The following is a 27,903-nucleotide window of genomic DNA, read 5'->3' as shown; positions in this document are numbered from 1 at the left end:
GAATCTCAACATTTCAGCCTTAACATGACCTTCCTCATTGTCTGCATCACTCTGAACTGGCCGCTTTTCAACAGTGAGAATTACAGGTGTACTGACCCCTGGTAACACTCTTGCATCGATACTTTTTTGATTTAAACATGAGGTAAATATGAGATTTTAGAATAAGTGGTCAAAAATGCTAGTGCTTTCATATCTATTTTCCAACAAGTGAAAGAACACATCATCCTTAAAAAATAAAGATATGATAAAAACTGATTTATGATATCTCAAAGGACACTCTTTCAAAACAATGTATGTCCGAATTAACTTTTCAAGTATTTTTAAGATACATAAGCCAGCTCTGCCATGGGACATTTAATTTTCTTCTTTACACAAAGTTCAGATAAAACTGGACCTCAAAGTGCCTACAAAAGAACTTGAAAATCCTTCTCCTTTTATTCATTGTGATGATTTTTCTGTTCTGCTTTCTATTTTATTAATTAAATATTGTTTATTCTGTCTGGTTCACCCCGCTCAACCTTTGCCTCCTTAGCACGTGAGCTAAGGAAATGGAATCTCCCCAAACTAGCACTTCACCCAGGAGTGCGAGGACCAGCCTAGGTCCCAGTGCCACCCTGCCCTCGACTAAGTCCAACTTGAGCCACCATAAAGACCCGAGACAAGGCTTTGGGTAATTTTTTTTTTTTTAATCAGTTCTCAATTTATGCTGATCATCTACCTAACGCAAGCCTGAAAGGGCACTTTGACCACAGGGAACTACAAAATACAGCTGCTTGAAAGCCTCCTGTCCACCCAAAGGAAACAAAGACATGACACACCCACTTTACAAACCAGCAAAGTTGATGACCACATGGCGTGTTCCTCATGAAACCCGCATGACCTGGGGAGTCAGGCTGCTGACCACACTGCAGTTTCAGAAACAAGATCCTGGACCATCACCGATGTCCTGGCTGCCATCCTAACAATTCAGTTGCAACAATCCTGTCTGCAGCCTCAAAGAGGGGGACATGGTTTCTCCCAACACACACAGCTGAGCTCCAGTCACCGAAGGGCAGTTAAGAACAACTCGGTTTGAGTAGAAAGTTATCTGACACCTCTAGAGAGCATTCCTGTGCAAAGGGACAAGAAGAGACTGGAACTGGACACAGGAAATTTAGTAAAAGGGAAGAGAAACAGTAATTCAAAAACAAAGAAATGAAAGCAGTTATAAAGCCATTTAGGAGTGCAATAGGTTGGAAAGGTGGTTATGTGAATTAAAATAATGAGCCCGTGCAGAAAGAAAGGAAGGAAGGAAGAAAGAGAGAGAGGGAGGGAGGAAGAAAGAAAAGAAGGAAGGCATAATACAAGTCTCAGGTTCCAACTACTATTTGTCTCTTTAGATTTTAAGTTGTTCTCAATGGCTCCTTCACAGTAGTACTAGGATGCAAACTGTTTGAAAATGACTTTGGGAAGATTCTGGCTGCCTAGACAAGAAGCCGCCTGGGATGGGGCTCCTCTGTCTCCGGACAGCAGGGGCCATACAGGCTCAGCTTCCTGTGACTTGAATCCACCTGCAGAGGGAACTGTAACCCCTCAGGTGTTCTAAGGTCTGCAACACTGGGCAGCAGGCACTTCCAGGCTTTTAAACAGCTGACATCCTAAATTCAGGCTCTTTGGCACCCAGCAGCCTGTGCGTCCCCCTCTGAAGGTGTGTCCCTAGAAGAACCCCAGCTGTGACACATTTCTCTAAGGAACAACAGGAGGAAGAGAAGCACCCATGCCTCTCTTCTCTTGTTGATCCTTGGCTCTGGATATTTTCTCAATAAAGTCTCTTCCTTAACTATAGAGGCTTTGAAGAATTTGGCCCGAAGCCTGGGCCATAAAAGGCAGAGACCCAGATGATTCTCCTAAGAGACAACAGTTAGAGACAGAAGGAAGCTACCTTGCCCTACCTTGGTATATAAGCAATAAAATCTTCCACTGCTAAAGTCATGGATTAAAAAGAATAGAACAAGGGCATAGAGAGTAATTCGAATGTAAATATAAGCATCGGCTTACATATCAATAACCTAAAGGAAATCAGGCAGAATTTTAACTAAGTGTTTTAGCTACCCTTTTTTATTTTTTCCTCCCCTTTTTGGTTTACATGGGATTATGTTTGTGGGTTCAATCTCTGAATGTCAATAGCAAGGAGAGAGTCATTTGCATTCCTCTAACCTTAAAACACAGAAAGCTATTGGTGAGGGTATGTTCAGAATAAGAGATGCCAGATCTTATGAGGACATTTTTAAAATAATATGCCATTAATTTTTATGAAATAACTGCAAAAATAGCTAATACATAGGCTTTTAAATTACTCTATACATATTATGCTACCTTCTTATTAGAAGTAATGATACATCAATTCTCAGACTGCTCATTTTGTACTCTTCTTGTGGAATAAAGGACCGGAGGGCAAGACACAGGCAGTGAGGACCTGTTTATCTTGGTTCCCATCCCAGGCCCTTCAGGGGACCATGGTACCAATTTCTGCCACAGGGTCAAAATGACAATGTCATGTGGTACTAGTAACATCTCTATCACTTGGCAATTTCTTCAGGAGCCTACTTAACAAATGTCTTTTTTGAAAAAAAAAATAATAATTTTAAAAAATGAATTCCAGAGTTTCTAATTCTAAAAATTTTGTCTTTTTTTTTAAGAGCCACGCCCATAACATATGGAAGTTCCCAGGTGAGGGGTCCAACCAGAGCTGCAGCTGCTGGCCTATGCCACAGGCACAGCAATGCCAGATCCAAGCCATGTGTGTGACCTACACTGCAGCTCATGGCAACACCGGAGCCTTAACTCACTGAGCGGGGCCAGGGAAGGAACCTGCAACCTCATGGCTCCTAGTCAGGTTCGTTACCACTGAGCCACACCGGGGACTCTTAAAACTTTTTGAATTGTGACTATTTTCTCAGATAATCTTTTCTTTCCTGTAAGAATGAATTCAACTTCCGAGGAAGCTGAGGGCTGAGAAGTGAGAAGTGGATCCTTTGCCCCAAATCATGAGCACACACCTCAGAAAGAACCCAGAAAGTATACCTGGCTTGTACTACAGTCTAAAATAATTGTCAACTTCTAGGTCACCTAGATGGAGAGATCGAGAAAGAGAGAGAATGTGAATATGAATACATAATGAATACAATGAATACATAATTAAAAGGTGGTAGACATAATACATCTGAATATAAATCCATGTCAGAATGATCTTTCAAACTTAGAGAAATGTGAATTTTTTTAAATAAAGTATAAATTCAGATTGACTTGAAATTTCAAATCAGAGATAATTCTAGTCATTAATTCCTGAATTACCAACAGTCAAATAAAGACTATGTACCTCATTCTACCTACCTTGTTATTTGAACCTATAACTAAAAGTGTTATTTTTATAATACAGTCTTTCAAATATTTATACCAAAATCCTAGGATTTTATTGAAACTAAGAGATGGAAAAAAAGACTTAGCATGCCCTTATCTTTTAGAAAAAGCAAGAGAAGGTAAAATATTTATAACTCTTCATCATTATTTCTGAAAACCAAGTGTCTATTATTTTAAAAAGTCATGAGTTCTTAAAATACAGTGATCATCTTTATGAAAAATGTTTTCTCACCACTGTTCAAAGTTAGCTGTTACTGAGACATAATGCTGAAATTCATCACAAGTTTCTTGGCAAGCAAGAGATTTTAGCTTTCTGAATGAACAAAGTGATGCTGTGTGAGAGAGAAATGACAACCAAATAAGCCACAGCCTTACAAAAACCAGCAGTTCTCAGAGCAAATATGAAATGATTTCAAACAGAGTTTTCCATGATTTGTACTGACACAGACCGGATTGAAGATCATTTTTTCTTTCTTAAGATACATTTATATGCCAGAGACTTGAGCCTGTGATCAATACACACTTTGCACCTACTCACATATTTAAGGTTAATGAATTATGTCATCTTACTTAAGATTACTTAACCTCCTTTATTCACTCAACAAACATTTCCTAAGAGACTCTTTTCATTTCTTTTTTTGTTTTTTGGCTGTGCCGGCCAAGGATCAAACCTGCATCACTGTGGGATCCTTAATCCACTGAGCCACCAGGAACTCCCTTGAGAGACTCTTAATAGTAGGTAGGAGCTATGTTATGTGTTGGGCACAGGGAGTTGCAGAAAGACAGTGCCTGACCTTATGGAGTTTACAGTCCAGTGAGCAAAACAGAAATTAGATGAATAATCACACACCCAAGATGGAACTACATTGGACTAAGTGCTATTAATGGGTGTCCTGAAAGACCATTTAGAATGGGATAGCAGGGCAGAAGCTTTAAAAAGAATTAATAACTTTTTTTGAAAAACTACTCATGAAAAAAAATGGTAAAAAACATTTTTAAAGAGCATCAAACAACAAGCTGAAAAAATAATTTTGCCACATATGGCAGACAAAAAAAACTGATTTTTATACTGAATGATATGTTCCTAGAAATCAGTAAGAAAAGGCTTAAGAAGGACCTGCCACTTCTGATTAATCAGATTAACAACATCCAAAAAAGACTGATCACAAAAGATATTGGTGAGTAGCTGGCATGAATGGTACTTTCATAGACTCACAGAAGGAGTATAAATTGTGGCAAATGATTTAAAGTAAAATTTAGCCAGATCTATTAACACTATGAAAGCACAGACCCTCTGACCCAACATTTTACTTCAAGAATTCATGTTATAGGTATATTTAAATGTGTATATAGAAATATCTTAGTGGAGTTCCCATCGTGGCGCAGCAGAAATGAATCCGACTAGGAAAGCATGAGGTTACAGGTTCAACCCCTGGCTTCACTCAGTGGGTTAAGGATCTGGCATTGCTGTGAGCTGTGGTGTAGGTTGCAGAGGTGGCTCAGATCTGGTTTTGCTGGGGCTCTGGCATAGGCCAGCAGCTACAGCTCCATTTCGACCCCTAGCTTGGGAACCTCCATATGCCATGGATGCAGCCCTAAAAGGACAAAAGACAAAAAAAAATACATATATATTTCAGTAACATATAGTGTAGCATTGTTTTCAAAACAAAGGGTGAAAACTATCTTAATATTCAATAATAGACTGATGCAATAAATGAAATTATAGCCACACAATGAAACACTGCAGTTGTTTTTTAAAAGACATCAAACCTCACATACTAATATAGTAAGACCATACTTTTAAGTGAGGAAAAATAACCACTGGGTTATAACAGTGAATTTAGTATTCATTCATTCATACACATTGATGCTGGCGTAAGAGTAAAATGTTTCCAAATATTTTACTGTTAAAGAACTGCAAATTAAATACTGATTATTTCTGGGCATGAAACCAAGGGGTCTGAGGTGGCAAAGGGACTTTCATGTCATTGCACAGTGTTGTTTGGTTTTGTTTTTTACTTTTAAAATCTATGCATGCTTTTTCAATGGGAAAAAAAAAAAACTAGCTTGAGAAAAGTCGATTTAAACAATGAGTAGCATTGCCCCTGGAATTTTACTAAGAGAAGATGAGGGGGTGTCATATATTGGTTATATTCATATATAGTCGCAGAGTGTGGTACGATTTTCTACTTGCTTTTAAAAAGTCATCCTTCAGAATGAAACAAAAGAGAAATAAGTTCTTAAATATGCCTTGAGTCATCTGAGAAATGTAGCCATTGGTCATCCATTGGCCTTCAGTCATCAAAAGTTCATGCAAAGATGATTTAAGAAGAAGGAAAAAACTTGCAAACACTTACAGAAGGCATAGTTATGAGCCAGACATTGGCACTTCACATGGTTTCATTCATTAGTTCAGAAAACTCATATAACGTCAAGAAATGTTCACTAGGGATCCTGAAAACAAGTCATATAATAGCTCTACTTTCATGAGTCTTTGCATATGGTGGGGAAAACACACCACAAACAAGGAAACAAATAAGATTGTTTACAGATAGGATAACTTCTGTAAGGAATAGAAAGTAAAGCTAATGATTTCAGAGCATGTATGTGTGTGTATGAATGTGTGGGTGTATTGGGGGTGGCAGACCTTAGGATTGCTATGTGCTTGTCATTATGATAATACGAAATTCTTTAAAACATCCGACGGAGCGTTTGTCAAGATATAACTTGGCTGGACACTATTAAAACAGGTCCTAAAAATGACCTAGGATACTAAAGCAAGAAATCCAGTATACTGGCTGGAAGACAGAAACTGTTGTTAGCGTTTAGTTTGACAACATTTTTATTTTATTTCATTCATTTTTTTTTTTAATGGCCACGCCTGTGGCACATAGACGTTTGCAGGCTAGGGATCAAATCAGAGCCACAGCTGCTGGCCTACACCACAGCCACAGCAATGCCGGGTCCTAGCTGCATCCGCATCTGCAACCTACACAGCAGCTTGTGGCAATGCCAGATCCTTAAGTTCTGAGCAAGGGCAGGGATCGAACCCACATCCTCATGGATACTAGTTGGATTCTTAACCTGATGAGCCACAACGAGGACTGCTACAACACTTTTAAATGTAGGAAGATGTCAAAGTTCTCCTTGTGGCTCAGTGGTAATGCACCTGGCTAGTATCCATGAGGATGCGGGTTCGATCCCTGACCTTGTTTGGTGGGTTAAGGATCCAGCATTGCTGTGAGCTGTGGTGCAGGTGGTAGATACAATTCAGGTGTTGCTGTGGCTGGGGTGTAGGCCAGCAGCTGCAGCTCCCATTTTACCCCAGCCTGGGAACCTCCATATGCCTCAGGTGCAGCCCTGAAAAGACACACACGCACATGTAGGAAGACGTAAAAATAAATACATTCACATATCCAAACAACTCCAGGGTTCCTAGAGAAAAACACACTGTCATGTCCCACTGGGCTTCTTGTATAGTCTGTTAAAACAGATGGGGCTTGAAATAACACAGTTTCTCAAAAGATCTTACAATCAGCTCTAAAGTGGTAACAAAGCAACTGGGCTACACCAGCTGAGTGTATCAATGACATCAGCTTTGAAAGCCAGGCTCCAATGCGACACAATTAATTAATAACACAATTTAACCATAATAACAAGAGCTACTGTGGTTAAGAGTTACCCAGACACAAAATCATTTAAATGGAAATGTCTCTGACAAGGTTATTACCTTTTTCTCAAGGTGGGAAAACTGAGTCTCAGGGAAGTTCCAAATTTTTCTCAAAATAAAGTGGAGTACAAAGGACAGAACCAGGCCTTGGAATGTTCCAAGTCCCAGACTCTTTATCTAGAAGTTGACAGAGGGAAAGGAAGTGAAAGGGAGGTGGGAGGCAGAAGGAAGAGACGAGAAAAAGAAAAAAGAAAAAGTGCCCATACACACAAATCCAGGGTTTTCCAACTTGTGAACTGAGAGGAGGTTACTAAATGCAGTGGCAATCTCTTGGTGCACATTCACTGTCTGAAAGGAATAAATGGACCCTCTATGAATGTACATCACTTTTTTTAATGTACACAGACACTTTGGAATAGGATCATTTCTAAAAAAAAAAAAAAAATAGAATACAGATGCCGGAGTCAGAGTCAATGATTAAAACTCAAATCCTGACCCCAACACATATTCAATTGCCATATATATTTGAGTGCATCACTTCAACTTTATGAGGTCAATTTTCTCATCAGAAATAGCATATAATAGTACCCACGTCTTCGAGTTGAGGTAAAAATTAAGTGATAATATTTGTAAAGCATTTAGAACAGTGTTTTGGGTTTTGAAATAATTTGTTATTCAAATAGCGGAAACAGACGTTCCCGTCGTGGCCCAGTGGTTAACAAATCTGACTAGGAACCATGAGGTTGCGGGTTCCATCCCTGGCCTCACTCAGTGGGTTAAGGATCCGGCGTTGCTGTGAGCTGGGGTGTAGGTTGCAGATGCAGCTTGGATCTGGCATTGCTGTGGCTCTGGCATAGGCTGGCAGCAACAGCTCCGATTGGACTTCTAGCCTGGGAACCTCCATATGCCACGTTGCAGCCCTAAAAGGACAAAAAAAAAAAAAAAAAAAAAAATGGAAATAATGAACTCAGAAAAACTTCAACACTCAAAACACTGAACAAAATCTTGCTCTTTTATCTACAATAATGATTATGATGATAAGGAGTATGTGTGAGAATTTAAACCTAGAACTACAGCTTTAGGGCACAATTTGCTATAACACAGTATGACTGGGGATTTGCTAGGAAACGCTCTCAAGTAGACTAGCATGTTGCAAGTAGAAATGGCTTGGTTCTTTTGAATAAAACCTTTACGCAGATGAGAGAATTAAAAGCCAAAGCCACAAAAGGTGAAAGTAACTACAAGCGGTTGCTCCAATCATAAAACACAGGCTATATTGATGGGGCAGAACTCCTGGTCCCAATCCATCTCCTCTGCTTTCAATACTGCCAAAAGCCGGCATCAAGATTGCTTTCCTGCTGTGCTTGGCTGGATGATACAAAAATACATGCCATATGAGAATCTAAAGATTATAAAACATGCTCAAGAATGTAAAACAAAATCTTTATGTTCCAAAGAATGCTAATGCTTTCCATTCTGTATCTTAGGCTGTATTTGTTGTTTACCTCAGCTACTTTCCATAATTAAAAATAACAATAACTTGGTGATGTTTAGCTTCTAACTGGAAGGTTTACATAAAATCGAATGTTCTTTAAAAAAGAAATATGAGTCGGGGAAAACCATATTGGCTTAGTCAAGGAAATCATTTAGTTGGGAGGCCAAGAAAACACACTATTGAGCTCTAGTCGGATTTTAATTTACTTTTGTTGGTGTTGTGCCTAAAGGGGAAAGAAAAGTTGTGTCTTAGCAAAAGTGTGTGCCGTCTTGGAAGACAATGCTTGTGGGTCTTCAGTTTCCACAAGTTGGCTTACACCATCACATGGTTGGTTTGCACGGCTGGAGAGTACCCAGCAAAGAAAACTTCAGAGGAAAGCTACCCAACAACTTTAATTAAATAAAAGGTTCTTTCTTCATCCTTGATTATCTATTTCCAGTGCTTTCTGGACAAAATCAAATGGAGAACAAAAAGTAGTCTGTACTACAAGATGGATCTGTCCACACATCCTGAACAGAGGAAGGGCACGCACCAAAACGCAGTTACCTTGGGAGCTGCCAGAAGCAACTTCATCTCCCCTAAAATTCCTGGGACATTATTTCTTGCATTCTTCTTCCTTTTTTTTTTTTTTTTTAATCTAAGGGCTAACAGTTATTTGCTTCCCCGTGTCCCAATCCAGAATAAGAATCCTCTCCTTCCTTCTCGTCTTCCCACTTCTTTATCCAGTGATAGACCATGCAGTTTTTAATGTATTACCCATGGCGGCTTCTAAGTTACACTACGTGTAGAATCTAAATTTTGTGATTGCAACAATGGCAACACAACAGATTTATGGTAGAAACTGGTTAAGACTTGACTCTTAAAAAACTCACAAGAATGTCGATCAGATCTCAACACCCTGTTCATTGCTCACCTTTATACTATGATCCATGGAACAAAATCTCAAACACATCAGCACTATCATTACTTTGTAAAAAAGAACACAAAGGGTAATGAGTGTGTGATGAAATTTCACATTTGAGATGCTGAGCCTGAGTATAAAAGAGAGCCAGAAGTCAGGAGGACGTCTTGATTCCATCTACAGTCTCACTTCCCACTTTGAATCTGTCCTCAAATCTTTTACCTCTACATTCTTACTGTTCTTCAGAAGTCCAAGCTGGCATCCTCTCTCACCTGGATTTCTACCACAAAACTCTCAATTTCTTTCAGCCTTCAGATTCCTCTTACCTCCCTGCCTGTCTGCCACTAGATGTTCTTCCTGAAGGGAAAATACAAGGATACTATTTATTCTTCCACTTCAATATTTTAGTTGAGAGACGGGATTAAGATGGCGGAATAGAAGGACTGGAGCTCAACTTCTCTCCTAAAAACAACAAAATTCACAACTAAAGACTGAGTAATCTCCACCCAAATGGACCGGAAACCCATACCCTACTCCAGAAGAAAAAGAGGAGGCCACATCCACAGGCAGGAGGGGTGATTTCGTGATATAAACAACCCCATACCTCCCGGGTGGGAAGCTCCACAGACTGGAAAGTAACTGTTTCACAGAGACTCACCTACAGGAGTGAGAGTTCTGAGCCCCACATCAAACCCTCACGTGTGGGGATCTGGTACAGGGAGAAATAGCCCCTAGAGCATCTGGCATTGAAGGCCAGCGGGGCTTGTGCGCAGGAGCTCCACGGGACTGGGGGAAACAGAGACCCCACTCTTAAAAGGCGCACACAGACTTTCACGTGCACTAGGTCCCAGGGCAGAGCGAGGTCTCCACAGGAACCTAGGTCAAACCTGACTGCAGTTCTTGGAGGACATCCTGGGAAAACAGGGGTGAATGTGGCTTGTTGTGAGGGAAGGACATTGAAGGCAAAGCTCTCGGGAATATTCAGCAGCTGCCTTTCTCTGGAGGTGGCCATTTTGGGAAAATCTGGCCCCACCCATCAGTCAGCAGCTCAGAAGCCCCAGGGCAAACAACAACTCAGGTGGGATCACAGCACTGCCCCACCTCAGTAAACAGGCTACCTAAAGACCTCTCAGGCACACAGCTGCCTCTAATCCCATCCAGAGACTAAGCCCCACCCACCAGAGGGATTAGAACCCTAACCCCAATCCTAACCTAACCGTAACCAGTGGGCAGGCATCAGCCCCTCCCATCAGGAAGCCTACAGCAAGCCCCCCATACCAACTTCAGCCACAAGGGGGGCAGACACCAGAAGTAAGAGAGGCTACAGCTCTATTATCTATAAAAAGGTCACCACACCAAAAACCTATAAAAATGAAAAGACAGAGAACTATAACTCAGATGAGGGAGAAAGGAAAAACCCCAGAAAATCAGCTAAGCAATGAGGAGATTCTCAGCCTCCAGGAAAAAGACTTTAGACTGTCGATGCTGAAGATGATGCAAGACATTGGAAATCAACTGGAGGCAAAGATGGATAACTTACAGGAAACACTAACCAAAGAGATACAAGATATAAAACTTAAACAAGAAGAGATGCAAAACACAATAACTAAAATAAAAAATTCACTTGAAGCAGCTAACAGCAGAATACAGGAGGCAGAAGAACGAATAAGCAAGGTGGAGGACAGATTAGAAGAAATTACGGATGCAGAACAGAAAAGAGAAAAAAGATTGAAAAAAAATGAAGAGAGTCTCAGTGAACTCTGGGACAACGCACCAACATCCGTATTATAGAGGTGCCAGAAGGAGAAGAGAGAGAGAAGGGGACAGAAAAAATATTCCAAGAGATAACAGCCGAAAATTTCCCTAACATGGGAAAGGAACCACTCACTCAAATCCAGGAGGCACAACGGGTACCATACAAAATAAACCCAAGGAGGAACACACCAAGACACATAATAATCAAACTGACCAAAATTAAAGACAAATATTTTAGTCACCATCCCTGTAATTACATAGACAAAGACCGGAAACTTCTCTTTCCTTTCTCATGTTATTCACCTTTAATGATTTCACTTGGTATCTCCTGCGATCTTTAACCTGGGTGCTCCCCCTGTCTGACATGCCCTTCCCAGAACCGTGCAATCTACTCATAACCTCACCACTAGGTCTTAGTTTAGGTGTCCTCTCCTTGGGAAGGCGACATTACACAACATGCGCCCTTCCCCTGCATAATCACAACCCTCTGATGTCTTGGGAAGTTACCTTTGTTAACCATGATACAGTCACCTTGCTGCTTCTCTACTGTCCCTTCTTCATTGCTAAGACATGGATTTTTGTTGTCCATTTTTGTTCATTTCTCATAGCCTACCCTAGAGAAGGTGCTCAGTAAGTTACTACTAAATGAATGAACAAATGAGACCAGATATAAATGACTTTAAGTGAAAACCACTATCACATAAACAGAGTTTGATTACATTAAGCCAACTTTGATAGAAACGAGACTGGGACAATATTTCTAGTATTAGCATTATTATCAGTTATAAGCAGACAGTGATGTTTAAACTCTATAAAATCAAATGTTTGATGAGCCAATACATTACCACCCATCTCCAAATATACGCATTGCTTCATATTCAATGTCTGTTTGGCCAAGAGGTGAATACTATGAGTCCAAACTTACTTAAGACAGGCTGGTTCAAAGGCCACAGAACCAGAAATCAGCAGGTGTGTGCGTGTACACCTGCACACACTCAGACACAACTCAGCCCCTATTCCTACTTCCCAGCTTCTTGACTTGAACCAAATCACTTATGTGTCCTTAAGCCAATTCCATTTGTATTTTTATCTTATTTTTTAAATGATTTTTATTTTTTCCATTATAGTTGGTTTACAGTGTTCTGTCAATTTTCTACTGTACAGCAAAGTGACCCAGTCACACATACATATATACATTCTTTTTCTCACATTATCCTCCATCATGCTCCATCACAAGTGAGTAGATAGAGTTCTGAGTGCTATACCACAGGATGTCCTTGCTTATCCATTCCAAAGGTAATAGTCTGCATCTATTAACCCCAGATTCCCTGTTTTCTAATCATGTTCTTCAATTAGAGGATTTCCTACTAGACATTTTCAGATATTGTTGCACATGATAATCATTCTGTATTTTGTTAAAAATTAGATTATCAAGCATGCTCTGTTTTCTTTATACATTGGACAACTCTATGTGTCCATGATATATTAATTGATAGAAAGCCTCAAATGGTGGAATAAAATAATCACTTTGAAACTTGATTATATATTAAGCAAAAGTTTAGACAAGGGGTCAGCAGACCATGATTCTTGGGTTGCTTGTTTTGGTAAATATATTTTTACTGGAACATTTCCACATATGTCCATTTATGGGTTATCTATGCTGCTTGCACTTTACAACAGAGAAGCTGAGGAGCTGCACAGGCCCAAAATATTAACCATCTGTTCCTTTGGAGGAAAGTTTGATGAATCCTACTCTAGGTACTTTACCTATATTGAGTCACTGAATCATAAAAAAAATTCTATGAGGCTGTCATGTGATCATTTTCATTTTATGGATGATAAACTGAGGTACCAAAAGGTTAAGTAATTTGCCCAAAGCCACAAAGTTAGCAAATGGCAGAGCCAGAACAAAGGCATTTTTGTTCTTAACCACTGCCTGTCGAGTTAAGTGACTAGAATCAAAGTGAAGAATGCTATTCGAAATCACTTTGTTGGTTGTTGCTTAATCTGTATGTTATTTTTGACTACAACATATTGGTTTGACAAAATCTGATGTGAGAGAGAGAAAGAAGCTTGTACCTGCAAACTGGCAAACCTGGTTGTCACAGTGTTTTTAATCCATGTTAACTTGCCCCACTTTAACAAAGAGTTTGCTAGTTTTAAAATTAACAATGGCTTGCTAACTACTAAATATAATATATATCATAAATGGTAATATTTATATATAAAATATATAGCAGTATCCTTCAAAGTGATGCTATGTGTCATGAGAGCCAGTAAAATCTGCTTGAAATAACTGGTAATCTTGATGCTTTCTTCCTTCTGTGTTTAAATATATATATAAATTTGGTTTGCTTCTCAATGGTGAAGTTGTAGGTCCAAATTATTAGAAAGCATGAGGATTACCAACTATTTCAAGCAGGCTGTTGGTTTTCAAAATCTCTTAATGTGCACTTCCTTTCATTCCAGAGGCAGCCCTCCCTGGAATGCAGCTGTGTGAAGTAGGCCAGATGTGAAGCAGCATGGAGAAAGGTTCCAGGTCGCCCTCGCAGAAAGGCTAATGGACCCTTCAGATGACATTGGGAAGTTCAGTTTGTAAAGTCTTTCCCTGTCTTAAATTCTACAGCATGGCCTTACACACTTGTACATGTTCTAAAATCTTGAAGAGTGGTTAAAACAATTATTGCAAAAGATCAGAGCTCTCTCAAGATTTAGCTCCAAATGGCTAAATCTTTGACTTGATTAGCCCAATGATCTTATAAAAGTTAAGTGACACACAACTGGCAGTTTCTAACAGGATAGACATGATATATTCAGTAACAATGACTGAGTACCTGCTATGTGCTAGGTTCTGTTCCAGATGCTGGAGATGAAGCAGTGCACAAAACTGATTAAAAATTCCTGCTGAGTCCTCCTTAAAGTTTGTCATAATTATACCCTAAACTAGTTGTAAATAAAAAGCCCTGTTCTGGATTTTAAAGGAAAATGAAACAAATTTAATAAATATGTATTTTTCACTTTCAAAATCAATACACAAAGAGGAGTAAAAAAGTTTTGTTATTTGGGCTGTTGTTATAAGACAATTCTTTCTAAGAGATCGTACTTTTTACTCCGGCCTTATATGCCTCATTTGCTAGATTTTTTTCCTTAGGAATTTTTACACATGTTCTTTTTTTATTTATTTTTATTTTTATTTTTTTAATTTTTTTTTTGTCTTTTTGCCTTTTCTAGGGCTGCTTCTGTGGCATATGGAGGTTCCCAGGCTAGGGGTCCCATCAGAGCTGTAGCCGCAGGGCTACGCCAGAGCCACAGCAACACGGGATCCGAGCCTCACCTGCAACCTACACCACAGCTCACGGCAACGCCAGATCCTTAACCCACTGAGCAAGGCCAGGGATCGAACCTGCAACCTCTGGTTCCTAGTCGGATTCGTTAACCACTGAGCTACAATGGGAACTTCTACACATGTTCTTAAAAATGCTATTTAATTTTTTTCCTAGTGTTAAAAAAGGATGTTTTCATGTGACAGTTAACGGCTTTGGGGAGCAAAAGGAAAGATGACATAATTTTTGCCCAACACCATGAAAGGAGAGGCAATAACGAGCCCCTTACTTAGATGGTGAGATTATATACACACTCTGAGGACAGAATAGACAAAGCATCAAACATGCAATACGGGAAATGCAGATCACACAGCAGTCCTTCTGCTTTCTAAAATATACAATCGACCTTCCATATCTGCAAATTCCACATTCAGAGAGTCAACCAACCAGGCTTGAAATAATCAGGAAAAAAAAAATCCAGAAAGTTCCAAAAAAGCAAAACTTGACTTTGCTGGCAACTATTTGCATAGCATTTACATTGTACTAGGTTTCCTAGGTGACCTGGAGGGGGTTTGATGTATTTGGGAGGATCTACATAGGTTATGTGCAAACGCTATGGACACCATTTTATACAAGGGACTTGAGCATCCGTGGGTTTCCCTGGGCAAATACCGAGGGATGAATGTATATGAAACCACATGCCCTGAAACAGCAGAAGCCATGGGTGACGAACACCAACACAAAGAAGAGTATTTCCAGAGGATGCTATGAAAGTGAACAGGGCCTTGTGGCTGTCCTCACCATTGCTTGCTTCTGGAATAGCGTTAATAAACACGTCTGCTTCTGAAAGACATCTTGTGAGGAAGGGATCGGAAAATAATGATAACCTTTTAGATGAGGGATCAAGGTAAGCCTTTGATCAGTCAGGTTTTCATCCTGTGTACTCTCCTCCTAAATGAGGAGAGAGAATTAAAAGAATCTCAGAGATCTGGACCCACTTACATGTAAAATGGTATTACTCGTCCAAATTCAGGGCACAACACACCATCATCAGGAGAGTACATGTCCCTGGACAAGAAGAGTAACCTGTTTTTAGCCCTGAGTCCAAATGTCATTTTGAAGCATATGTCACCTTGTGTCTGTAAATGTGTTATAAATTAATTTTACTACATGCCTTCATTCACTAAAAACCCCACAGATTTATTTCAGCTCCTGAAAAATTTTAACTGCTAATTATAAATATCACTGCACAAAATAAATATAAAAGGAAGAACTTTGAGAATGATCCGAAAAAGGCTGTTAAGACATCATCAGTTAATGTTAAATGATTTCTGAGCCACAGGTACCACGACAAGAGCGAGCAACTCTTTCCACATATTTAATGACACCAGAAAGAAATGGTCCAAATATAAGATCAGTCTCCCCAAGATGGTTATGTTTATTTTTCTTACTGGCCAACTATCATTTAGGTATAACATATGGCCAGATCGTACATAACACAAATAGGCTATATTACACCCATGACCAAGTCAGGGTAAGAAAAAGTAATTAACATAGCAGGCTTCTTTTGAGGAGGAACTAAAACCAAGCCACGGAATACCACTAAATCTCTAATATCGCTGAGCGAGATAATTATTTCCCTTGAGGGGTCATTCTTAAACATGAGTGAGATATACATCTTTGCTAGCAACCTAGTACGTTTCAATTAAGAGATCACTCCCAAAATACTGTAAAGGAACTGATATCAATTAAGAAACATCTCCTATTATTAATTAGACAGAATCTATACTAAGATCCAACTAGTAAAAAAAAAAAAAAGTCTATTACAATAAAACTATTTTATACCTACTTCATATAACAGGGACAATATTTTGCATTCTCTAAATATCATTAACTTGGATGGTATTTGACAGGTTTCTGTTAAAAGATCCCTCTGTTTTTCAAATAGCTCTACTGATAACATAATGTTGACTCCTCTGAATGTGATCCAGAGAATTTTATGAACAGACTGATGAAACTAATTCTTCCCATCACAAACTGAATTCTAGTGTAGTGGGGAAATCTTTCTTTTCTGCATTCTTTAATATTTTTATTTTGTAAACATTAAGTTCTAATGCAACTATCAAACTCTGAAAAACATGTATTTTCAATAAAAGCACATTTTTAGCAATGTAAATAGTTATAAAATCAATGAAAAATACTGCTTCAATTTTTATGGTATCTATTTGCCAGCCTTTTCAATTTGTCTTTAATCAAAGAAAATTGATTAATAAGAACATTTTTGAAATACAGACAATGGCAATTAATCAGTCATGCTGGTATTTAAACAATCAGTAGTATATTAAGAATGAAAAGATAGTCTAGATCGAATAAAGTGTACATCCTTGATTAGTAATAGTACTTTAAAAAAAGAGATTTCTGATGCACTTCCTAATTAATCATCAAGCAGACAACCATCCTTACTTAAATTTCTTTTTACTAAAAGGCATTAGGATGTTTTGCTAAATATTCAGGAAATTATCATGATCATAAGTGAATCTTTACTGATGACTGAGGGTTTAGTGATAATTTAGAAGGCTAATTATGAATATAATTATCATTCTACTTTCTGAAGAGTTTTTTGGGGGCTAAATCCGCTTCCTAGAAGCTGGATTAGGTGCTTTTCTGACACTCTATTTCCCTAGAATTTTAGGCATGAATTGGTCCTAACACTTAATAAACTTCCCTGAAATAAGTTTGTATGTACCTACACATCCTAAAGGCAATTTTGGCAGTCTTAGTGTACAGTTGGTGCTCAATGGATATACTCTGAACTGGATCATTCATAACCCACATCAGAGAAGAATGAAGAGACCTCCCCTTTCTCAGAGATCAAAGAATATTTAAGCTTAATCTAAGCGTATACAGTAGAAAAAATGTTAATGTGCTTCTAAAAATGGAGCAAATAATAAACTCATTCATTTCATAATAAAAGCTGCATTACTTATATTTAGAATATTGATAAATATAGCTCTAGAAGGACAAAGACTACTAAGCAAAATGTAGATTTAATCACACTGTCTCGGGAGAGCAAATGTAGAAGAATTAGAATTTACCGCAGCACTAAAGGTCTCTTTAAATGTGAATGAGACACTGAAAAGTCTAGACATTTCATCTTCTCATTCAGGAAACAGTTACAGGGTTGATAAATGAAGAGGCAAATTCACAACTTTAACAAAAGTAGCCTGCTATGTTTGACTTTTTAACTCTGTGGCTATAGTATGTGGGACTGGGTCATCTTGCTGTACAGTAGAAAATGGACAGAAAACTGTAAAGCAGCTATAATGGAAAAAATAAAAATTATTATTAAAAAATCAAAATATACTTTAAAAGTTAATCCTATTGTTTAAAAAAAACATTATGCTTCACTATAGTATGGAAAGTTACAACTTGTTAATGGTAAAAACTAAAATTCAGTTTCCAACCAGAAAATTACAATGACCATTCACCATTAATAAAAGCTACCATTTAATGAGCATTTATTGTGTGCCAGGTACTGTGTTAATCCCTTTATCTACACTGGTCAATTTAATTCTTAAAACTGCAAACTGCTTTGTGAAGCAGCAGCTATCATTTTCACTTCTATGGGATAAGGAAACATGAAGAATTGAAGCAAACTTCATATTTTTACCAAAAGCTAAAAAGCTATACACACTTCTAATCAAATTAAATTCCACCAGTGTTTATATACCTTGCTGAGTGCTGCTTCTGACACTTTGCTTTAATTAGATTAATATACATTTTCTAAAGCCCAGAAATAGAATATTTCATTTACATCTGAACTTGATGAGACTACAAAAATACACAGGGAGAAGCAGAATGAAAGGTACAGGATTAAATGTAGTCACTGTTCTCCCCCTCCCTGACTTTTTAAAACCTAGACTTGAATTGTCTAAAAGAAAACTACTTATTTGGCTAAGAAGATACAAATCCTGATGAAATTAGTAACTGTTTTTAAGATATTATTCTACTCTCTAAAAGGGAATCAACATCTACCTGTCAGAAATGGATGAAAGAAATTCTTCATTTGTCCTATGTTTAAAAATATTTGTGATTATGAAGAAAACCAAGCCAACTGTCTTAGTGTAGAGTTCACTGGGGGGTTGTTTTTACATCAGAAGCAGATAGTTAAATATAGAAATACAAGAAAAGAAGAATCATTAGAGATTGAATTCCTATCACATAAATGAATTAAATATACAGCATATTATAAGGAACCTAAAAGAGGTTTTATAAAAGAAACTGAACTGTGGAAAAAGATTAAGAAAAGCTAATATATCACTGAAATGTAACATATACATGGCACTCAAATCCTATTAAAAGTCAAGAAAGAATCCCACTCTAATTGAACCATTTGTAATGAAATGAAAAGTTGAAATACCACATAATATCATCCAGTGAATGAGCACAAGAGGGCTAAGAAGCACAGAACTGAATGTTAAATTGATTTTTAAATCTTATTTATGATTTTACCTTTTTAATATAATATTGTCCACATTGTGTTCTGGTTTATACTGCTTACTGCAAAATGGGTAACAATGTTTCTAATCACTATATGCTACTAATGGCCATTTCTCTGATCTCTTAGGTCAATAAATATATATAAAAAATACAGCTGTAGTTGGGAAGTTAACCATAATTCAAGCTTAAAAAAAATAAAGTATCAAACATACTCAGTGTTTTTTCTTTTGCCAGATATATGCTAAGATAATATAATCACTGTAGAAAATTCATAAAAGCCTTTAAAAAAGAGAAAATACTCAGTGCTCACAGGCAAATCCCATCAACATTATGGGCTCCTCTTCAGGATGATTTTTATATATATATACTATATATTATATATAGTATGTAATATAATGTTCTATATAAATCATGCAATCTTAAACATGCTATTTCACAACTTGCTTTTTCCTATAACATTACCAGGAAGCTCTTCCTAGGATAATGAATATAGATGACAGACTATATTTTTGGTGTCTGCGCTATGTTATATTTTATTAATATACCATGATGTTCTTAGCCATACCAGTAATCAATATTTAGGCTGCTTTCAGTTTTTTCATTACTACAAACAATGCTTCAAGAAATACTTTCATTTACATTTTCCCCAAAATCTGTTTAGTATTCTCCTGAAAATAAATACCGAGAAGTAGATCTTCTGGGTTAAAGACTGCACATAGTTTTAAAATAAATTGACAATGCACCCAAGAATCTCTTACTACTTTAAACTACTGTTTAGCACCCAGAGAGAGTACCTATCATAATTTGTAAAAATTCACCATTTCCCTCCAACATTCCATATCCTCATTTTCTCTGTTAACAAGGAATCGTCTCTTCTTCAATTAAATTTGAAACAATCAAAGGTTACAATTAACACAGACATAAACTTCTACAGGATTTCTTTCTATGTACATGTATTCTGTCATTCAACTCTATGATATTAAAGTCAAAGCAGCCACATGAAAAACACCAAAGGAACGATAAAATTTAATCCACCCTTGCCACATATCTCAAGACTATTACCTTTTATTTTATTTTATTTTCTTCTAAATTTGGTCCCAGTGGAGAGTGAACTCAAACCAGGAAGACATGAAGCTTAATCCTTTCTGTTTTTGAAAGTTTTGAAAGCAAAAGACAGGGACTACAGTGCTGAAAGCAGGCATACCAGGATACATTACGAAGGGGACATCAAACCTGTCTACTTCTTTAAACTGAATTCATACATCCTCGCAAGAAAATGAGCAAATAATATTTACATATATACACACATACATTTTAAAAGATAAATATACAACTGTTTTGAATATTCTTTCAATTATTGTTCAACTTAATAGCCATCTGAGAGCCTGCTGCATTTCAGAAACTGTACTAATTTCTGTGGGGATATGAAGTTTAATCACCTCTGGTCCTTAAGCTCAAGGACTTTCCAATATATCTCATATCAAAGAAAAATATGAATGAAGCTATAAAGAGCTTACAGTAGCATAATTTCCATTGGTAAGAGACTGTAAATAACCTAGATAAGACTAAAGTAAATCTTTTATATGAGGCATTATTACACATTTGAGGATCAAAGACATATCATAAACATTAACGTAAACTATTTCACTACTTAAGGAATATCCCAAAATATTCATGTTTTTAAATATTAATACTGTTTTTATAAATATAAGCAAAACTTTCAAAACATTAATGTTCAATTCACAGCACTGTAAACTCTTGTGTGAGTAATGAACACACTCACTTTTTTAAAAGACAGAAAATTGGGTATAAAGGGGAAAACAAGTAAAGCAAAAACTGACAAAGAAAAGGGACAAAGGGAATCCGGTGAAAGAAAGTTTAGACAGATTTCTCAAGTACAGCCTTTCTACGATCCCCATTTAGCACTCCGCCTCTGCTTTATTTTCTCCTAAAGTAATTTATTTGTTTTGTTTTTTTCTTATACATATAATGGTAATATTGAGCATGCCTAAATCAAAGAAATGGCTTGATATTTCTATACAAGCTGTAAAATATTTCTTTTAAGTTAAACTTGTAGTACAGATCATCTCATCATTATCAATCTTTGACAGTTGTACAGTCATAATAAAAATGATACTTTTCAATCTTTTATCTTCCCCAGAGTAAAAGAATATTTGACTTACTTATGCAGACTAATTACCATAGATATGCAGATACCTGCTTAAACAGTATATACATTCTTTTTTTTTTTTTTTACATTTTGATGAACCATCAACATGTTTTATTTATTGTCTGCCTACATTGTTAAAACTGCCTCAGGTGACATCAGGTAAATGTCAATTTGTCATTTACTTAACTTACTCAATAAAGTCACATGTATACAAAGGACGGCTTTGTCACAGTGGTGCGAGGATTCACAAGGGCAGTCAGTCCCAAGTCACCTGTGATCAAATAAAGCACGGTCCTGAAAAGCTTGCTTATACTTTATCATTTTGTGGTTAATCAGCAGATGAAAATATAATCTATCCTTGAAATTGCTTTTTCTGGATTCATTTTGTCCTTAGTGGTTGGTGTAGTACAATGAAAAGTATGTGATCTTTGGGGCAGTGGGACTTGGGTTTGGATTGTGACAATGTCATTTCCTGCATGACACTTGGGACATCGCCTCACCTAAAAATTTCTGAGCTTTGGCTTTATTGTAAGTAAAGCAAGGCTAATAATTCCTACATTAAGTAGTTCCTTTGCAGGTTAAAGGTGTTACACATACAGTACACCTGGCAAGTGGTGCCTTGCATAGCAGCTACTCAATTAAATGACATAAATTAAATGAAAACATTAGGCTAATATGTGAAACAAAACAGAAAAATTAAAATAAACAACAAAACCTTATATAGAATAATATTTTGCATGTAGTTTATCTATGTCTATGTAATAAGTTGCTTTCTCACCAAATCAAAGAGGAAATTGTAGATATTTTTAATGAACTGCTCAAGGGAACCACCTCCAGAGACTGTCATAAGAAAGGCAATGTAATTTGTTTTTATTTTATTTTATTTTATTTACTTATTTATTTTTAGGGCTGCACCCACAGCATATGGAAGTTCCCAGGCTAGGGGTTAAATCAGAGTTTCAGCAGCTGGCCTACACCACAGCAACATGGGATCTGAGCCATGTCTGCGACCTACACCATAATTCACAGCAGTGCCAAATCCACTGGGTAAGGCCAGGGAACAAACCTACGTTCTCATGGATCCGAGCTGGGTTCATTACCAATGAGTCACAACAGGAACTCCCTTATCTTTTTTTTTTTTTTTAACACATCTTTTTCATATTACTATAGAGATTTCTTCATCATAAGGTTAAAAACCTAGAGTAGCCAGTTCCCAAAAATCGCTGTCTTCCCTCAACAAACTATTTCTACATAGCCTGAAATCCCATCATTAAAAGATTTATGTGTGAAGATTTTTAGGTACACAGAAGTCTGCCAATCAGAAAAATCTATATTAAATATTGCTAAAGGAATATAAGTTCCAAAAAAAGGCAAAGTCTTTCATTCAACCATCCCCTTTTTTTAACATTTGATTCTAATGTTCCAAGAAAATTCAATATGACTTTAAGAGGACAGCTGTCCCAGCAAAAACTGGAGCACATTCATTGGGATGCTATACATGAAACCTAGGCAGGAAGGAGTGTGGAATTCAAATCACTATATATTTGCTTATTTTACTTTTTATAATTGACAGACTTTACCTTTTTTTAAAAAAAAAGTTATCCCCAATGTTCTTCAAATAGTTCAGAGGGAAATACCGTGCCCATGTTATAAAAAATGGAGCGTGTCACTCTATATATTTAGAATTTATTTCCTTTTGCATTCTACTCTTATTTATTAAAAAAGAACTATGTTTTAGAATGAGTCAGATAATCCATAAAGACCTTTATATATCTTTAATCCTAACTAACCAATAATTCATACATACATATTTATATATATGTATGTACACAAGTCATCTCATAGAAAGTTCCGGTAGCAAGGTAATTGGTAACCATACTTCTAGAATGAATACAAAAGACATGTTTTCTTGAATCTACCCCATTCCAGCAGATAAAGAGAGTAGCTATAGTCGTGGCAATAATATCTGAACTAGTAATAGAACACAGATATGGTCAACCAGGGTGAGGGCATCAGTGTAATCTGGGAAGGTTCATTGAATATGATGTGGTTACTGAATGAAAGTGGCTATGAGAACACAATCTGAATCCAAATGAGGAGACAAGTTAAAAAAAATACCATACTGGGAGTTCCCGTCGTGGCACAGCAGAAAAGAATCCAACGAGGAACCGTGAGGTTGCCGGTTCAATCCCTGGCCTGGCCCAGGGGGTTAAGGATCCAGCATTGCCGTCAGCTGTGGTGTAGGTTGCAGATGCAGCTCAGATCCTGCGTTGCCGTGGCTGTGGCGTAGGCCAGCGGCTATAGCTCCGATTAGACCCCTAGCCTCGGAACCTCCATATACTGTGGGTTCGGCCCTCGAAAAGACAAAAAAAAAAAAAAAAAAAGATACCACATCTGTTGATGATGAGGAAAAAGGATTCCTTTGGCTCTTCAATCTGGCAAAAGCCAAGTGCTCTGTGTGGCTAAGTTCCAGGCTCCTTCCTCAAGAATTTTCTGCTAGCATTATGATTTCCAGTTCATGAAAAGCCTGATTCTAGTTCCAAGCAGACTGAGCAGATCTTTCTTCTTTGTGAGACCCCCGGTGCTTATTTCTAACAGCTGTGCAGGTCCTAAGACACATTTTGAAACCAACTATTGTACAGAAAAGAGAACAAATAAAACAGCAGGAGCTCCTGAATAAGTTAAAACTTCAGCCCATTGTTTCAATTCCCAACACAGGTCTCTTTGAGCATCTTTTGCCCAAACCAAGGGGCACTATCTTCAGCATCTGAGCCAGTGAATTTGGTCTCTAAAAAAATCCCTATCTACTGATCAGGCTTATCAGTTGACTTGTTTATTCAACTCAGGGAGAAAGGGATGGTCCTGGTGCACATTAGGTAAATGAACAAATATTTGATAGGTGCTGAATTAATAAATGCCCAGTGCCTCACACATGCAAGTTGCATTAATGTAAAACGACATCTTAGGGCAAATCATGTAGCAGAAGCAATACTAGATTTGCAGCAATGAGGTCCTATTCCTCACTGACTAGTGATAAATGACCTTGGGCAAAGTACATGACAATCACTCGGTCTGTCAATTCAGCAGTGTCTTAATTTCCCAAACCGAAGGCTTGGGCAAATCTCTCAATTCAAATGACTGAAGGATGCTGTGCAACTTGATCCAGGTTGTGGATTTCAAGCTGATTTCCATCAAAGAACCTCTCATTTCATCATTTTTTATACATAGAACAACAAACAGTCAGGCTACCTGGGATACAACCCTAAGTGAGGCCACTTACTCATCTGGACAAGTCACTCCAACGATCCATGCTCTAGTCTCCTGGCCTATGGAAAGAGGAGGCTGGCCACCACCTCATAAACTACTTCATTTAATCTAATCCATGTAACAACCTGACACAAAATACTTGCAATACTGACTTGCATGTAATGTGAGCCCAAATTTCACACAATAACTACCATGTTGTCATCATATCATTATCACCAAAGAGAAATCTCATTAAGAGGATGGTTCAAAAGTAATTACCTCATTGCATGGATACCTCACCGTGCAGAGCAAATGGAAAGTTTCAAGGGAAAACATTATTTAAATATTTACAGGATGGCATATAATCTCTGCAAAGAATGGTTTATAAAACGAAAAATCATCCAATAATCCGATTAGAGAAACTGCTTTCTAATTAGAATTCAGATTTGACCATCACAAATTTTCAAAGAAATAACTGTTACAGAGAAAGTAATTAAAAATTCATCACTGTATTAAAATACTGTCTTAAGACTTATGATTTTGAATGTCAGCTTATAATCAATGCTCTGCTTACATGCTTCAACTTGATGCTTCTTTGGGAAACTTAGGGTCAAAAAGTTATTGTGTCACATCATAAATTATGAAGGAACCGTTTTTAAGTAATGATCATGTACAGTTTGAAAACTAAGGTTCTGAGTAGGTGCTCTTATATGAGAAGCAATGAAAGCAACAATCTTACTAAATTTTAAATCTCATTGTGCCTAACATGACTTCTCTATACTACATTTTATGGCAAAAACATATTTCCAGTATAAATTATGCATTTAGATCCTTTTGCAAAAGGAACATGGGCCACGCCACAGTGGCATAAAATCTGTAAGAGTAGCTGTGACTCTTTCACCATCCGCTGTCCACAGTGACACCCAAGGAAGGAGACCTGTGCTCAGCCTTGTGTTCCCAGGACCTCCCCTTACAGTTTCTCTATATTGTGAAGCCCGCCAACTACCCAGCTTGGCAGCCCTGAAGAACCCTAAGTGCACAGGGCCCTCTGCTTTTTGCTCAGAGCCACGGTACGTTTATTTCACCAGAGATAATTTAAAAGATTCTGGTGCTTCACAATCCTACTCTAAAGATGAGCAAAAGGAATGATATTAAGAGCACTGGAGGGTAAGAGTGAGCATAAACACATTTTAAATTATTTCCGTTGGAAAGCACTATTCCTCTGACGGGTCCAGTCCTTGTGAAGGCTAACAGCATTACCAAGCCAGAAGCAGTCCACATAAGGGCCAGTGAGTTTCTCCTTCCTGTGTAATACTCCGCACACCCAGACTGGCACATTCCATCCCTTGTACGTGATTCAGAAGGAAGTCCAGGCAGGAGTGTAACCAGATCAGGGTAAAAGGCATCCACAATTCAAAGGCATCTTTCTGATTAAGGACTACTGGAGAGAAGCTACATGCCAGGAAATCCTATTTGCTCCAACACATATGTGATGAAAATTCTAACATTTCATCTCCAGCTACTTGGGCCAATAAGTCATTTTTGCAACTATAAAAAGTTCAGGGGTGGTCAGTCTACTAAGAATGCAAGGCAGATAGGAATTTGCCAAATAGACAAAATAAAAGCATTCCAGACTGAGGATCCAGCACACGAAAAGTCACAGTGTTGTGTAACAGCCTATCATTCTAAGAGACAATGCAAGTGGTTTGGGTTTTACTGCAAGTCGGGTCATTTTTACTGAGGATTTAGGCAGGGGGAGATCTTGTTGCAAAGTCTGGTTTTTGTCAATAGGGAGACACTCGAGAACCCTACGCATAAAAACACCTTATCCAGAAATGACACGTTTTAGAAAGATTGCTGTGGACGCAATCTTTTAGAGGAATGGACTATGAGGATGCAGCTCATCCTGCTTCTCTGAGAGGTAATGAGGCCTTTAATCGAAGCGCTGCCTGTAAAAATGGAAGAAAGATTTCACAAAACATCAGAAGAGACTGCTGAAATTGACTACCAGAAATCATACCAAACAGCAAAGGGTATTAGAAAAAGGGATGGAGAGAAAAAAAAATACAATAATTTTGAAATCTTGAAGAAACTAAGCTGCCTTTTAAATTATCTCCAAAATTTAGCAACGACTTAAAAAGTAACATGAAGAGTCATCAGATCAGGAACAAGAGTTTTAGCTTCAGAAAATAGCTAGTCATCCAGGAATATGATTCAGCGATATATACAAAAAGGCTAAGCTGGGCCTATGATAGGATTCTCGATTCTCCTTAAAATTCTCCATACAAGGTGCAATAAAATTAGCAGAAATAAAACAGGAAGGAACGCTTTTCGGGAAGCACGTGATATTGCAGTGAGTAATACGATGTCAATCAACAGTGAGGGCTGATAGGATTAAATTCCAGATGAGGCATGGTTGGCATAGCCAGAATCAGAAACACCAGAGCTAAAAAATAACCCCCAAGAGAGGCATTCAATGAAAGAGCCCTCCAAGGGAACAGGGGAGCAGGGAGCATGCTGGTGTGTGAGAGTTACAAGGACCCTGTGAGAGCAGGAGAAGGCAGGAGACTGATCATGAGATGAGAAAGCATGAGTGAGTGACCTGTCACAAGGCCCAGTCAGGGAGGTGGGGCTAAAGGTCATATAAGAAGGAATAGGGGGAGTTCCCGTCGTGGCGCAGTGGTTAACGAATCCGACTAGGAACCATGAGGTTGCGGGTTCGGTCCCTGCCCTTGCTCAGTGGGTTAACGATCCGGTGTTGCCGTGAGCTGTGGTGTAGGTTGCAGACGCGGCTCGGATCCCGCGTTGCTGTGGCTCTGGCGTAGGCTGGTGGTTATAGCTCCGATTCGACCCCTAGCCTGGGAACCTCCATATGCCGAGGGAGCAGCCCAAGAAATAGCAACAACAACAACAAAAGACAAAAAAAGACAAAAAAAAAAAAAAAAAAAAGAAGGAATAGGGGAGGGAGGGGAAGGGCAGAGCAGGCAAGACAGGCCTGCAAGACAGAGATGGAGGCCGTGAGAAGACACAGGCACACAATTAAGACAGGCAACTAGCTGATGCAGGCAGCCAAGTGCATGTAAGCTGGCCAAGCCTAGGAATTGGACATGAGGGGAAGAATGGAGAGGACAGCTTCCCGGCTTATTTCCTGCCTATTACACTTCCGGTTTTGAGTGAGGGAAGTATCCTTAAGGCTCCAATTGCAGGGCATTTTCCCATATTCATCAAGACACATAAGATATACCCCCCCCACCCCCCACCCCCACACAACACGACTGCTGAAATAGGCCCGTAGAGGCTTTCAGGATGTGGATTTCCCAGGATAGAGTTCCTGCAACAGACCTGAAGAGTTTTAATGAACTATTAGCTTAAGAATTCTTGATTATGAAAAACACATCAGGCTACCTCCTTCTGTATATACTCAGGCTGTGAGGACTACACTGG

At 38.1% G+C, this 27,903-nt stretch overlaps 1 protein-coding gene and 2 long non-coding RNA genes across 7 annotated transcripts in view; all 3 read right to left on the bottom strand.

Moving 5' to 3' along the window:
- The window catches only part of CHSY3 (chondroitin sulfate synthase 3), a 335,981-nt gene that overhangs the window by 177,622 nt on the left and 130,456 nt on the right, over window positions 1–27,903 (bottom strand). The gene's annotated exons all lie outside the window — the stretch shown is intronic.
- LOC146405740 (uncharacterized) lies at window positions 706–8,951 on the bottom strand. Of its 2 annotated transcripts, XR_014838783.1 has the most exons (3): window positions 6,729–8,951; window positions 5,142–6,331; window positions 706–2,728 (listed from the first exon to the last, which is right to left on the bottom strand). It is a non-coding gene; the product is annotated as an uncharacterized LOC146405740 (long non-coding RNA). The 2 variants fall into 2 exon arrangements; XR_014838782.1 differs by lacking the exon at window positions 706–2,728 and having other exon boundaries at window positions 4,029–6,331.
- Window positions 21,323–27,406, bottom strand: LOC146405739 (uncharacterized). The gene is made up of 2 exons (XR_014838787.1): window positions 23,358–27,406; window positions 21,323–22,332 (listed from the first exon to the last, which is right to left on the bottom strand). It is a non-coding gene; the product is annotated as an uncharacterized LOC146405739 (long non-coding RNA).

The sequence above is a fragment of the Sus scrofa genome, chromosome 2, assembly GCF_054392235.1.
Source record: "Sus scrofa isolate SSC_HxYL_T2T_F1_AM1 chromosome 2, Sscrofa_HxYL_maternal_Yorkshire_Landrace_v2.0, whole genome shotgun sequence".
Lineage (NCBI taxonomy): Eukaryota > Metazoa > Chordata > Mammalia > Artiodactyla > Suidae > Sus > Sus scrofa.
This window is presented reverse-complemented; position numbering and strand designations above follow the sequence as displayed.